The sequence below is a fragment of the Scyliorhinus torazame genome, chromosome 11 (assembly GCF_047496885.1).
Source record: "Scyliorhinus torazame isolate Kashiwa2021f chromosome 11, sScyTor2.1, whole genome shotgun sequence".
NCBI classification, from domain to species: domain Eukaryota; kingdom Metazoa; phylum Chordata; class Chondrichthyes; order Carcharhiniformes; family Scyliorhinidae; genus Scyliorhinus; species Scyliorhinus torazame.
In genome coordinates, this window is record NC_092717.1 from 164,452,047 (window position 1) to 164,465,747 (window position 13,701).

The 13,701-nt window shown below is 45.6% G+C and overlaps 1 protein-coding gene across 1 annotated transcript in view; it reads left to right on the plus strand.

Moving 5' to 3' along the window:
- Window positions 1-252: 252 nt before the first annotated feature.
- LOC140385627 (copine-3-like) overlaps window positions 253-13,701 on the plus strand; it is a 124,778-nt gene continuing 111,329 nt past the window's right edge. The window contains exon 1 of the mRNA XM_072467960.1: window positions 253-508. The gene's annotated coding sequence lies outside the window, so the exon portion shown is untranslated. The remainder of the gene's footprint in view (window positions 509-13,701) is intronic.

Here is a 13,701-nt window from a genome sequence, read left to right on the forward strand (position 1 = left end):
ATTTCAAACGAAAAGTGAAGGTGGATCCGGGACACATTCGGACTGATAGGAACATTCTTCAGCAATGTAGTACATTTGCCAAGCGGAGTCTTAACACCGTTTGCATGCTATCGTATGGGAAGTGAGGTTTTCCTTCAATTGGGCTGGAGAACTTCCTTCTTCCGCAACTCGTCTGATGGTAGGAGAGGAGGTTGCCCTTTGGCAAGTGCATGCGCAGTGCGCAGGCTCTGGGAAGCCTGTCAGTAAAACGTTGGGCTGAGGGAATCAGAGTGAACTTCATTGAGCTGAGGGGGAAGTTGGTGCTGGGGCGATTGTCTTTGGATATTTTCCCCCTCCAGTTGCCGGGGAACAGATCTGCAGCCAAAGACTTGGCTTGCACGGCTAAATAGTTTTCGAGGTCTTTTTTCTTTTCTCTCAGTTTTTATCCCCCCCCCTCTCTCTAGGCTGTGCCAATAATCTCATTCCAGACGGAAAGGAATTACTTGCGGGAGTGTTGGTCACTTTCCAGGTAAGATATATGCGCAAGTAATACGATCGAATGTTCAACACTTAGTCTGATAAATAAAGAAATTTGATCTTGAGACGTGCGTTGATTTATGTTGAAACTTTCGAGGGCGTAGTCAGCTTGTCTGAGAGTGGCGATAGATTTCACGAGCAAGTGCGTGCGCGCGTGTCTGGGAATCAGGCTGCTTCTGCCTTCACCATGTCAGCTCGCAGCTTTGGCCCTGGACAAGTAGAAGTAGGAGGGATGGGTTGAAAATAGGCTCGCCATGCTGGCAGCAAATGGTTAAGGACGCGACTACCGACGTCTTCAATTACACACTACATAAATTGGAGTGGAGGAGGGGTGGGGGACGACGACAGTGAAATGGGGGCGTCAGCAGTCTCCCCCTTTTGAAGACAGATCGGTGGCCTTTAGGGACCTTTTTAAGATGAAGGGTCATCGACCTGACACCTTAACTCTGTCTCTCCACAGATGCTGCCTGACCTGGCTTTTTTGTCCAGCATCTGCAGTATTTTACTTCTGTAACCTTCAAATAATCCAGTTTTAAACCATGTCTGCCTTTAAAAGGACTCAAAGCACATTTTGTTTTTCTACTTGTCACGTCAAATACCTTTTATTGACAAATAGATGTCCCACTAATCACGATTTCAGTGTTTATGTGTTCATATTATTGCCATTTTCGTAGCTGGTTTATTATTGTACGATTAGTCTGTTTTGAGGTTAAATTAAATTGTAGGATACAGGAGTGATTGAAATCACGTCAGTGTTGCAGTGAAATGCTCCTTTAGCGTGTTTTGAAAACACTTTTGAGTCCATTTGTGTTTGTTGTTTCTGCCCCCCTTATAGTAATAATAACCTTTATTATTGTCACAAGTAGGCTTACATTAACACTGCAATGAAGTTACTGTGAAAATCCCCTAGTCGCCATATTCCGGCGCCTGTTCGGGCACACAGAGAGAGAATTCAGAATGTCCAAATGACCTAACAGCACATCTTTTGGGACTTGTGGGAGGAAACTGGAGCTCCCGGAGGAAACCTATGCAGACACTGGGAGAACATGCAGACTCCACACAGACAGTGGCCCAAGCCGGAAATCTAATCTGGCACCCTGGCGCTTGAAGCAACAGTGTTAACCACTGTGCTACTGTGCCACCCTTTTATTTTGCCAAGCTATTGCACTATATTCCCGTAACAGCCTCCCCGAACAGGCGCCGGAATGTGGCGACTAGGGGCTTTTCACAGTAACTTCATTTGAAGCCTACTTGTGACAATAAGCAATTTTCATTCATTTCATTTCATTTTGTAACTTGACCTGCCTTGCCTTGTGAGGTTCGGCTAATTTGTTACTTGATTGGCTGCTGAATTCTTCAGTCATGTATGCCTTTGCTACCGCTTTGATTATCCCATTACCATTGAAGTCATCCAAAACTCTTGCCCATGTCTGAATTGACATCATGACCCGTTCATCTATCGCCCTTGTGGCTCGCTGACTTAAATTGGCTCCTGGTTAAACAATGTCTTGATTCAAAGAAAAATTCTCATCCTTGTCTTCAAACCATTCTTCCCTCTCTCCGCCATATCCAATCAGCCCCACAAAGAGGTGAGGTATCTTCACTCCTCCAATTCTGGCCCCTCCCGCTCTGCAGGAGCTCTCACAGTCTCCTTAGCCAACACCTTTCCAAACTCTCAGCCACTACCATCTAGAAGGACAAGGGTCGTCGACACATGGGGACACCACTACTTGGAAGTCCCTCTCAAGCCACTCACTAGTCTGACCTGGAAATATATGGTCGTCCCTTCACTGTCACTGGGTCAAAATCCTGGAACCCCTCCCTAACAGCAATGTAGGTTTACTTACATCACATGGACTGTAGCGGTTCAAGGGGGTGGCTCACCACTACCGTCTCAAGGGCAATTAGGAATGAACAAAAATTGCTGCCTAGCCAGCGAAGCTCACATCCCTTGAATGAATTTTTTAAAAATCCCCGATTTTAATCTCACCACCATTGGTGGTTGTGCCTTCAACTGATAAGGCCAGAAGTTCTGGAATTCCCTCCATAAACCTCTCTGTCTCTCTTCCTTTAAGATGCTCCTTATCTCTTTGACCCAGCTTTGAGTCATCTGCCTTAATTTTGATAATCATTCACGAGATACCCAGTGTAGTGAATTTGTTCACTCTTTACAGGCAGCTTGTGTGTTTATGAAGCTAGACTCAACAGACAGTAATTATATTTCATATACTATGGGTGTCATGTCATTTTTGTTCATTCATGGGGTGAGGTTGCTGATGGCATCTCTAATTGTCTGAGAGAAGGTAATGGAGATCTGCAGCCTGAAACTGTTGCAGTTGTGTAAAGACTCTGGCAGTGCTGTTAGTTAAGGGTGGCGAGTGATATAAAGGGGAACATTGTGTACCTGCTGCGATCATGCTTGGAAAATGTTGTTGAACAAACCTGGCAGGCTACTGCAGTAGATCTTGAAAATGACAAACGCTGCTGCCAGTGGTAGTGGAGGGAATTACTTTTTAAGGTGATACGTAAGGTTGCGATCAAGTTGTCTGCTTTGTCCTGGATGATGTTGGAGTTTCTTGAGTGTTGTTGGAATTGCAGTCATTCAGGCATTTTCCATCGCATTCCTGACTTGTTCCATGTAGATAATGGACAGACCGTGGGAAGTCAGGAGGTGATTTACTCATCAGAGTGCCCTGCTTCTGATTAGCTCTTGTAAACTTTTATTTATGTGCTGGTACAGTTGAGTTTGGCACCAATATCCCCTTGGGAAGATTCACAAATGTAGTTTGGAAGGGTTTGAACTAAATTGGCAGTGGGATGGGCACTGGGATATAGAAGTAGAAAGGAGGAATGAGGTGCAGAATTTGAGTGCTAAGTAGCACTTGAGAAAGGAATAGTTCCATATTAGATGGGAGTGAACCAAGAAGGAGTAGGGAAATGCAAGGACAGGATTACAGTGCGTGGACTCAAATGCACAAAGTTTGATGACTCTATCGAGAGTCACAACCCACAGTTTTGGAACCTCTGATCTAAATTAGAACATCTAAACTAGAAGAGGCCTAATTTCAATGTGATGAGAAGGGATCTAGCCAGCGTGAAATGGAACCAAAGACCAGAGAGGAAATAATGTAACAGAACAATGGAGATATTTATAGAAGAGATACATCAGGTAGAGGCAAGGTACGTTCCAATGAGGGCAAAAGATAGGGAAGCTTAAAAACAGGATTGCTTGGATGCCAATCGAGATAGTAATTATGATGAAATAAAAAAAGAGGGTGCCTGATGCATGTGAAGTGAATTTGTCAAGTAAGAGCCAGGTCAATCGCAAAGTTTGAGAAAGGTGATTAAAAATTGGGAAGAAGGAGATATTGGAACAGCTAGCTATGTAGAAGAATCATCTGGCCTGGGACCCTTGCATCCCAGGTTGCAAACAGAAGTGGGGGTGAGGATAGTAGAAGGACTTGGCATAATCTTTCAATCATCCCTCGATACATGAGAGGTGCCAGAGCATTGGAGAGTGGGAAATGTGACATTATTATTCGATAAATGATTATTGAATTATGGGGCGGCACGATCGCGCAGTGGTTAGCATTGTTACTTCACAGCACCAGGGACCCGGGTTCGATTCCCAACTTGGGTCACTGTCAGTGCGGAGTCTGCACATTCTCCCCATGTCTGTGTGGGTTTCCTCCGGGTGCTCCGGTTTCCTTCCACAGTCCAAAGATTTGCGGGTTAGGTGGATTGGTCACGGTAAATTGTCCAAAGGTTAGGTGTGGTTGCTCGGTTACGGGGATAGGGTGGGGGTGTGGGCTTAGGTAGGGTGCTCTTTCAGGGGCCGGTGTAGACTCCATGGACTGAATGGCCTCCTTTTGCACCGTAAATTCTATGATTCTAGTTTAAAGGGCACAAGGACAGACCTAGGAACCACAGATCAGTTCATTTAACATCAATAGTTGGCAAGGTTTTAGAAACTATAATCAGTGACAAAAATCGATATGCACTTGGCGAGAGCTAAGTATGGAGAAGACCCAGCACAGTTTTGCAAAAGGGAGATTGTGTTTTGACTAGTCTAATAAATTTTTTTATTAAGTAACGGAGAAGGTTGCAAATGTTGTTCATGTGGATTTTAAGGATGTGTTTGACAAGATGCCATATAGAAGCTGATGAATAAAATTGACCTCATGAATAGTGGGGTCAGTGTCCAATTGGATTTTTAAAAAAATTAGCTTAAGAACAGAACACAGCGAGTTGTGGTAGATGGTTATTTTTCAGACTTGAGGATGTGGTGGTTCCCAAGAGTCAGTAATAGGAATTCTACCTTTCTTGCTATATATAAATTATTTGGATCTTGGAATATAGAGTAGAATTTCAGAATTTGACAATGATACAAAACTTGGAGGAATGGTAAACAGTGAGGATGATGAGAATCTCCTGAAACTTAGACTCGTGGAATTGGCAGACAAGTAGCAGATAGAATTTAATATAGAGAAGGACTTTTTGGAGGAGGAACAGGGAGAGACAAGAGAGAAATAATTGTTCTAAAGAGGGATCTAGAGGTACATGTGCATCAACCTTGAAGGTGACAGAACAAATTGAGATTGTGGTTAGCAATGCATATGAGATCTTGGGCTTCCAAATAAAGACATTGGACCTGGAATTTGGGAAGACTCCTCAGACCTTTAAAAATGGTGCATAGGACCCGGATACAGAGGTTTGGCAGATCTAAGTTTTGCCGGCAGGGAGAAGTGGGTGGGTGTGATTCGCACAGATGAGAAACTTGCTCAGTAGGGCTATTTGAACTTAGTGCTGAGTTCACATAGATCCCGTTTTGGCTGTTGTAAGTGCTTAACACGCAGAGCGGAAGGCATGGATTTGTGGAGTGGGCATAAATGCCTTTAAAAGACAGTTACGGTCTACTTAAGTGTCATGATCTGACATTTTTAAAAGATCCTCCTCTTTAAACTTGGCAATAAAACAGGCTTAAGCTACAAATTAAAGTTAAATAAAAAAGTCTCTGCAGAACTGCTTTGATTGACAGGCTGTCTGGTGTAGGTTGGAAAAAAGCATTACCACCTGTCTGCAGTTTAAATACAGTTCTTTGGTGATCTTTCTTAATGGATATTATTATGTCATTATGAATGTTTGGCTGAGTTTCAAAATATATTATCTCAGCAGGGAATTCTGAGTTCGCATAGCTTGGCAGTTTAAAGAGGCTAGTAAAGATTACCTGTCCTTGATATGGATACTGAATAGAAGTTTGTTTTTATAAGAGCTTGAACACTTCAGCTTTGAATGGATTTCATGAAAGGAGCTCTATTTCACTCATGTCTGTATGGATGAGAGCTGTATTGGATTGTTACAAGTTTTTTTCACCTCTGCGTTGCTCATGGCATCTGGATATTGAGAGAGTGGCAAGTGCAGGTGGGCGGGGAGCATGAGTCTAACAGGATTACTTAAACTGAGGTGGGTGTGAAGTACTGAGAACATTTCTAACTTCAGCTACTTGCTTTGGTAGAGAAAATCTGGCCTATTGAGTCCAAAACCAGAGCGTTATGCTGAAGCTTCATAAACAACTCTAGGTAGGCTCAAGCTAGAGTATTACATTCAATTCAGGTCACCACATTTTAGGATGGGTATGAGGGCATTTGAGAGGGTAAAGAGTGTTTCCACAGATGTGAGATTTCAATTACAAAGTTAGATTGGAAAAACTGTGTTTGCTCTCCTTGGGGAGTAAAGGAAATTGAAGGAAGATATCATAGAGGTATACAAGATTATGATAGGCTTAAGTAAAGTAGACAAGGAAAAATCCTTTCACTAGCTGGCGGCAAAAAGACTAGGAGACCACAGATTTATGGTCCTGAGCAAGAGATGAAGGGGGAGTATGGGGGATAATTTTTTTTAAACAGCGATTGGTGATGATCTGGAACTTGCTGCGCACAATGGTGGTGATAGCAGAAATAACTAATGATTTCAAGAGGAAATTGGATGAGTACTTGAAGGAAATGAACTTGCAGGTCTATAGGAATGTAGCATTGACCAGTTGCTTCACAGTACTTAACAGCAACTCATTCATCTTATTTGCTGCAGATGAATGTATTTGTTATCTATCCTTCCCATGCCTTTGGAGTTGGCAGTGTAGAACCGTGTTGTTCGTACATTAGCCTCCAACCAGCATGTAGCTTATTGGGAATCCAGATATGGCTAATTGGATTACTGATTAGCAAGTAATGGATATAGTCCTTGGGCATGTGATCTTGATAATCATATTCACGTGGCATGCATGTTTGCACTTAACTTATGTTTTTTTTAGTTAAATGGCAAGATGGGAAGCAAAATGAGAGAATGCTTTTTGATCATTGTGAGCACTCTTACTTTCTTGGCTGTTGAATAGTATAGCTATTTGTCTATTGCACCTATATATTGAATATTTACCTGTATTGTGTCAGCTTAAGTAAGTGCAGGTAGCTAAAACACTGCCACCACCTGTGGCTAGTCAACAATTTCTATGAACAAAATTTATGTGGACCGCTGTTCTCTGCATAACCATACCTTATCCTCCATGTCCTTTGTTCTGCATGTTTTTCTCACTGAAACAAGTTTTGCCTTTCCTACCGCAAATTTGCCTCGGTTTTTATTTTCAACTTTTTGATCAAAAGAAGGCACTTAGGCTTTGACTTTGTTCTGATGCCATTGCTGCTGACCTTCGCTTCCTCGAACCATTTGACGTTGAGCTTGTCTTCACTAAATACGTTTGTGATCTATGTTTCTGTTTTGAAGCTAGAACTTTTAAATTTATTATTGATGTTCATCGATTAAATCTAACTTTCTCTCTGCTGAAACACTATTCTTGTTGACTTTCATGTTCAAGCATCAGGAATTACTCTACCTTCCCTCTTCTGTGAATCAGTTTGGCAACCACACTAAATTAATTTAAGAGGAATTAGAGTGGGCAATTTAGCCTCTTGTGTCTGCACTGTCACGTAAATTAGATCATAGTTGATCTGTACCTGTTCCCTTGCCTGCTATCTGTTCCATTCCCCATGATACCCACCGCTAATGAAAAACTGCAAGGCACCTTATTGAAAATTTCAGCTGACACAGCATCCACAGCATTTTGAAGGGGATCATTCTAGATTTTCACCACTTGCTGTGTAAAATTGTTTTTCTCCAATTACACTTTTAAAATAAAAATGTATTTTATTCCAAACATATTCAAAAGCACAAAGGCATGAATCAAAAAACATGATCAACACCCCACAGTTCACAGTTTGTGCAAGTTTTGCCCCTTTTTACCCCCCCCCCCACCCAAAGATTCCTCAAAAATTGAACAGTCCACACCGTGCCTCAGCTGATGCCCTCAATTCAAACTTGATCTTTTTCAGTAGGAAGAAAGCCAATCGCCAATCCAACAATATCCTTCGCAGGGCAATAAGAGAGGTGAAGGCCACAAGATCCTCCCTTCCCTTCCTTCCATCCATCAGCTCCGGCATTTCTGATACCCCAAAAATCACCACCGTTGGGTCTGGCCCGATCTCTATCCCCACAATCTTCGATAGCGTCCGAATACACCCAGTATTTCTTCAACTTCTCACAGTCCCAGAACATTTAATTTGCTGGCCCTCGCCCATGGTTCTTACACTCATCTGCCACGCCCTGGAAGAACCCACTCATCCTCGCCCGAGTCATATGCACCCTGTGCACCACCTTAAACTGAATCAAACTTGCCCTTACACACGAGGAGATTGAATTTACCCTGCGAATCGCCTCACTCCACAATCTCCATCCTATCCCCCCATCCACCCCCCGGCTCCTCCTATTTATTCTTAATCCTCACAACCTGCACTCCCCCTTGCTCCCCCAGCCACCCATATATATCACCAATCCTGCCCTCCCCCTCCACAGACTGGAGCAGCAGCCGCTCCAACAGCGTTTACTCCGGCAGCTTGGGAAACCCTCTCCATTCTTTCCGCGCAAAATCTCTCACTTGCATATAGCTGAACTTGCAGCTCCACCCTCTCCTGCAGCTCTTCCAGACCTGCAAAACTCTCCTCCAGGTATAGATCCCTCACCAGTACTACCTCCTTCCACTTTCCTTACATACCATCTGACTCCTCCGGCTTAAACCCGTGGTTCCCATACAACAGTGTCTGCACTGACGACCCTCCATCCTAAAGTGTCTCCTCAACTGGTTCCACACCCTGATCATAGACTGCACCACTGGGCTCACTGTGTACCTCCCTGGCGAAAGCGGAAGCGACGCCGTCACCATGGCCCTCAAGCTGGATCCCCTACAGGACTCCTCCTCCATTCTAACCCACTCTAACCCCCCCCCACCACCATCTCACCTTAGCCACATTTTCCACCTAGTAGTAATGCAGCAGGTTTGGTAGTGCCAACCCCCCTTTCTGCTTCTGCAATAGGGCCCTCTTCACCCTAGATTCCTTCCCTGCTCATATAAACTCCGAGATCGCTGTGTCCAGTTTCCGTAATAAGGCATTCCGAATGAAGATCAGGAGGGTCTGGAATACAAACAGGAACCTTGGCAGAATGTTCAGTTTAACTCTCCCAGCCAGTGTCAGGTGTAAACTCTCCCAGCCAGTGTCAGGTGTTATGTATCCCATCTCCTAAAGTCCCCCCAACCACCTCCACCAACGTTGTCAAGTTCTACTTGCCCATCGTCAACCACTCCCCTGTCACCTCGAACCCCAAATACCTGAACATTTCCCTGGCTACCCTAAATGGCAACAGCCCCAGATTGGCCCCCCAACCAATCACCGGGACAGCTACTTCTTTCCAACATTCAGCTTATAACCTGAGAAGCCCTGAACCCCACCTAATATGTCTAGAATTCTCTTTCCCCCCCCCCCCCCCCCCCCATTGACTTAGGGCTCGACCTATCCAAACTCTGTTCCAACATGCAGTTAAAATCAACCCCCATAACCAACTGATGCATGTCTAGGTCCGGGATCATACTCCGCAACTCCTTCACAAACCCCACGTCGTCCCAATTTAACACTTAGACATTCACTAGCATGCTAGTCCCCTCCAACACCCTGCTCACTATCACATACCTCCCACCCAGGACCCTACAAATCCCGTCCTTTTTCTCAGCAAAATGGCCACCGCCTGTGACTTTGAATCAAACCCCGAGTGGAATACCTGTCCCACCCATCCCTTTTTCAGCCTACCCTGATCCTTCACCCGGAGGTGCGTCTCCTGTAGAAAGACCACCCCCACCTTCAAGCTCCTCAAATGCGCAAAGAGTCGAGACCCCTTCACCAGCCCGTTCAGCCCCCGTATGTTCCATGTTACGAACCTTACTAGTGGCTTACGCCTCCACTCCCCTTTTACCGTCTGCCATCATCCCCTTCCAATTCTACCTCCTTTGATTTTGCTTTGATTTCACTTGGCCATCCCCGCGGGCCACCTACCCCACCTTCCGTTCACCGGCATTACTTGCCAGTGTCGCAGCTCCTGCCCGAAGGCTCCTCCTACCTACCCCTCCATCCTTCCCCTGTCCGTCCCTCTTTGGTCTGTGCACCCCACCCTCCCCCACATAAACAAAGAGAGTTCCAAAACCACAGGTTACAGATGGTGATGGTATGGGGGGGGGTGTAGTTGCCACCTTACAAAATTATTGCCGCTTAACAAATAACCACAACATCAAATCACCGCACACGACAAAGGTCCCCACCCTCAAACCGCCCAATACCCGCATCTTCCAATCTCTGCTGCACCAGCTCCTCCGCCTCCCATCAACATTCAGTTCTCCCCCAATTTATGGTCTTTGATGAAGTCGTTGGCCTCCTCTGCGGTTTCAAAATAGTACTCCCGGCCATCGAAAGTCACCCACAGTTCCACTGGTTACAGAACTCCAAACCGAATCTGCCTTTGGTATAGCACCGCTTTGGCCTTGTTAAACCCGGCACGCCTCTTCACCAGCTCCGCTACAATATCTTGATAGATTTGGACCCTGTTCCCTTCCCATTCACATTTCCGCTTCTCCCTGGCCCATCACAGGATCTTTTCTTCTTCCAAAAATGTACGGAGCCTCACGGGCAGCGCCCACGGCGGCTCCCCTGCTCTCAGCTTCTGCCTTAGTGACCTTTGCATCCTGCCCATCTCTGGGGCCCTGTCCAGCATCCCCTCCGCCACCAGCCCCACCAGCATCCTTGAGACGTATCTCATTGCATTTCTACCTTCCACACCCTCAGGCAGGCCAACGATACACAGATTTTGCCTTCCTAATCTGATCTCCTGCTCCTCCCTTAGTGACTTGTGAAGGTCCCCCAGGAGCTCCACCTCTGCCTCCAACACCACCACCCGATCACTGTGGTCAGACATCACCTTCTTCCGAATTCGCGACCCCTGTGCCTCCAGATATTTCTCAGCTCGCTCCATTGATCCTTTTCAGGCGTGCTACCACTCCCTCCAAGGCCTTTGACTGATCTTCCTGCAAAACCTTTCTCTGCTGGTGGAACTCTTCTCTAATAAACTCCATCAACTGCTCCATCTGGGGTTTTCCAAACTGCGACAAGCCTTCCCCCTCCACCATCTTTCCAATTGCTACTGCGCCACAGGTCTCTTCCAGTTCCTTGGCCAGCTCTTTAACCTTTTTCTACTGGCTCTGGTAACCAGCAGACATGTCACTCACAGGGGGAACTTCTCCATCACACCTTCAGCTACACTTTCCTGTCGAAACTACCCCACTTTCGGGTAAAAAGAGCTCAAACCAATGTCTTCGAGCCGCTGCTGTCCAGTGTGTGAATACTCACTCCATGGCTGCCACTTGAAGTCCCTCTAATTGCATTCTTGGCTGGTCTGCTGTGGAACTCGATAACTCGCCAGTCATTGGCCAGTTGATCAAGAATAAGTGTACATTCAGCAAATCCAGACTTTCTATTCTTTTGGATTGTGGGCATTGCTGGCAAGGCCAGTCTTTGTTGCCTATCCCTAATTGCCCCTGAACTGAGTGGCTTGATTGACCATTGCAGAGGGCAGTTAAGAGCCAACCACATTGCTGTGGGTCTGGAGTTACATGTAGGCCAAACCAGGTAAGGACGGAAGATTTCCTTCCCTAAAGGACATGAGTGAATCAGATGGGCTTTTGCAACAATCAATAATAGTTTCATTGCCACCAATACTGACACTAACTTTATATTCCAGATTATTAACACAATTCAAATTCCACCTACTGTCATGGTGGCATTTGAAACCATGTCCCTGGAGCATTCGCCTAGGCCTTTGGACATTACCACAATGCTATCATCACCCCACAAAACCAGAGCTTTAGAGACTCCTTTATTTTATCATCGAATAATTACAGTGCAGAAAGAGGACAATTGCCTCATCACAGACATGCCAGCTCTCTGCAAGAGCAACACAGCTAGACCCACTTGCCCATCTTTTCTCCTTATACCTGCAAATTTTTCCGCTTTAGGCGCTTATCCAATTCCCATTTGAAAGCAAGGATTGAATCTGCCTCCATCACAATCCCAGGCAGTGCAATCCATATCCTAACCATTCGCTGTGTAATTCCTTTTCCTTTCATCACCTTTTATTCTCTTGCCAATCAACTTCACTTGTGTCCTTTTGGTTCTCACTGCCTCTGCCAATGGGAGTGATTTCTCTTTGGTCTACTCTGTCTAGACCCCTCATGACTCTAACATCACCATTGAAGCTCTTCTCAATCTCCTCTTCTCCAAGAAGATGAATCCCAGATTCAACAATCTATCCTCATAAGTGCAGCTCCTCTTCCTTGGAACCATTGTTGTAAATGATTTCTGCCCCCTCTCTAAAGCACGTTTTCCACTCTATCTTTCTATTGTATTTCTTTGTTGCCGCGAAGAGGAAATGTATGGAGGTGCCCGTTCTCTGGATTCTTGTAAAACATGATGAGAGGCTCATTAAAGGTGTTGCTCATACAATCAGGATTCTGTTCTTTGTCCAGAAGAGAAGAAACTTTCAGAAGGCCAGTATTAAGAGTGATGGGGGATCCATCCATCCAAAAGGCAGTAAATTCAACATACAAAGACAAGTGAAGATGTTGATAGTTCCACACAAGCATTGCGAATGACTCTTGTGCCAAGAGCAGGTTACAAGAGACAGACCAGTAAAAATGAGCAAATTACACGTTTCCAGAACTGAAACAGAGTTGCAGAAAAAGAGCGGGCCTCCATCATAACAATAGCAGAAGCATCGACAAATTAAGTATGGTCTCAAAACACCATGACAAAAATACACCCCTCCTGTGCCATCTTGCAAAGAGACTGCACGCATTCAAAGCCAAATTATTCCGAAGAATTCAAATCTTGCGAAACAAGCCTTCCAATTGTAATGCCTGAATTTAATGGACTAAGCAATATATTATTGACTCTCAAGCTGGGTCCATGCCAGTTCAATGTCATTTGGTGAGTGCTGTACTAATGGAGCATCCAGCAGAAACAAAACCATGGAAATCCACATCCAACTGCAAACTTGAATGCCAAATTGAATTGCATGCTGACTCGCAAGAAAATAGATTGATTGTTGGGAAAGAAACGATAATGGAATTTCCTGTTGACTGCCTGGTAATAAAATTTGGCCTTGACGCTTAAATGGCAGAATTCATGGACAACTCTCAAAAAGTGAAAAATCAAACAGTGGGCTCTCTGGGCAAAAGCTAACAGATGAAACCCCTCTTGGAACTGCAAGGAACTGAGAGCCAATTTGAAAATCGGCAGCCTAAACAACCCCAGCGTGAAATCAAACCAATATAATCATGGGTCAAAGATCGAATGGCCAAAAGTAAACATGCTGGATCAGGAATAGGGGGCGGGATTCTCCCAGCCCCGGGCCGGGCCGGAGAATCCCCACAAATGGGCCACGCCGCTCCGACACCAGCACGCGATTCTCTGCAGAGGTTGGCGTGGCGCCGGTCACGGGCCGCTCTATGCGGCCGGCCCGCCAAGCGGCTGTAAGAAAAAGCCGAGTCCCACCGGCGCCATTCTAACCTGCTCTGGGCCGGCAGGACCTCAGCGTGGAAGGGTTGGGTGGCGGCCTGTTGTGGGGGGGGAGCTCTGATGTGGCCTGGCCCGCGATCGGGGCCCACCGATCGGCGGGCCAGCCTCTGTGGCTGGGGGCCTCCTTTCCTACGCGCCGGCCTCTGTAGTCTCCTGCGCCATGTTGCGTCAGGGTCGGCGCGTT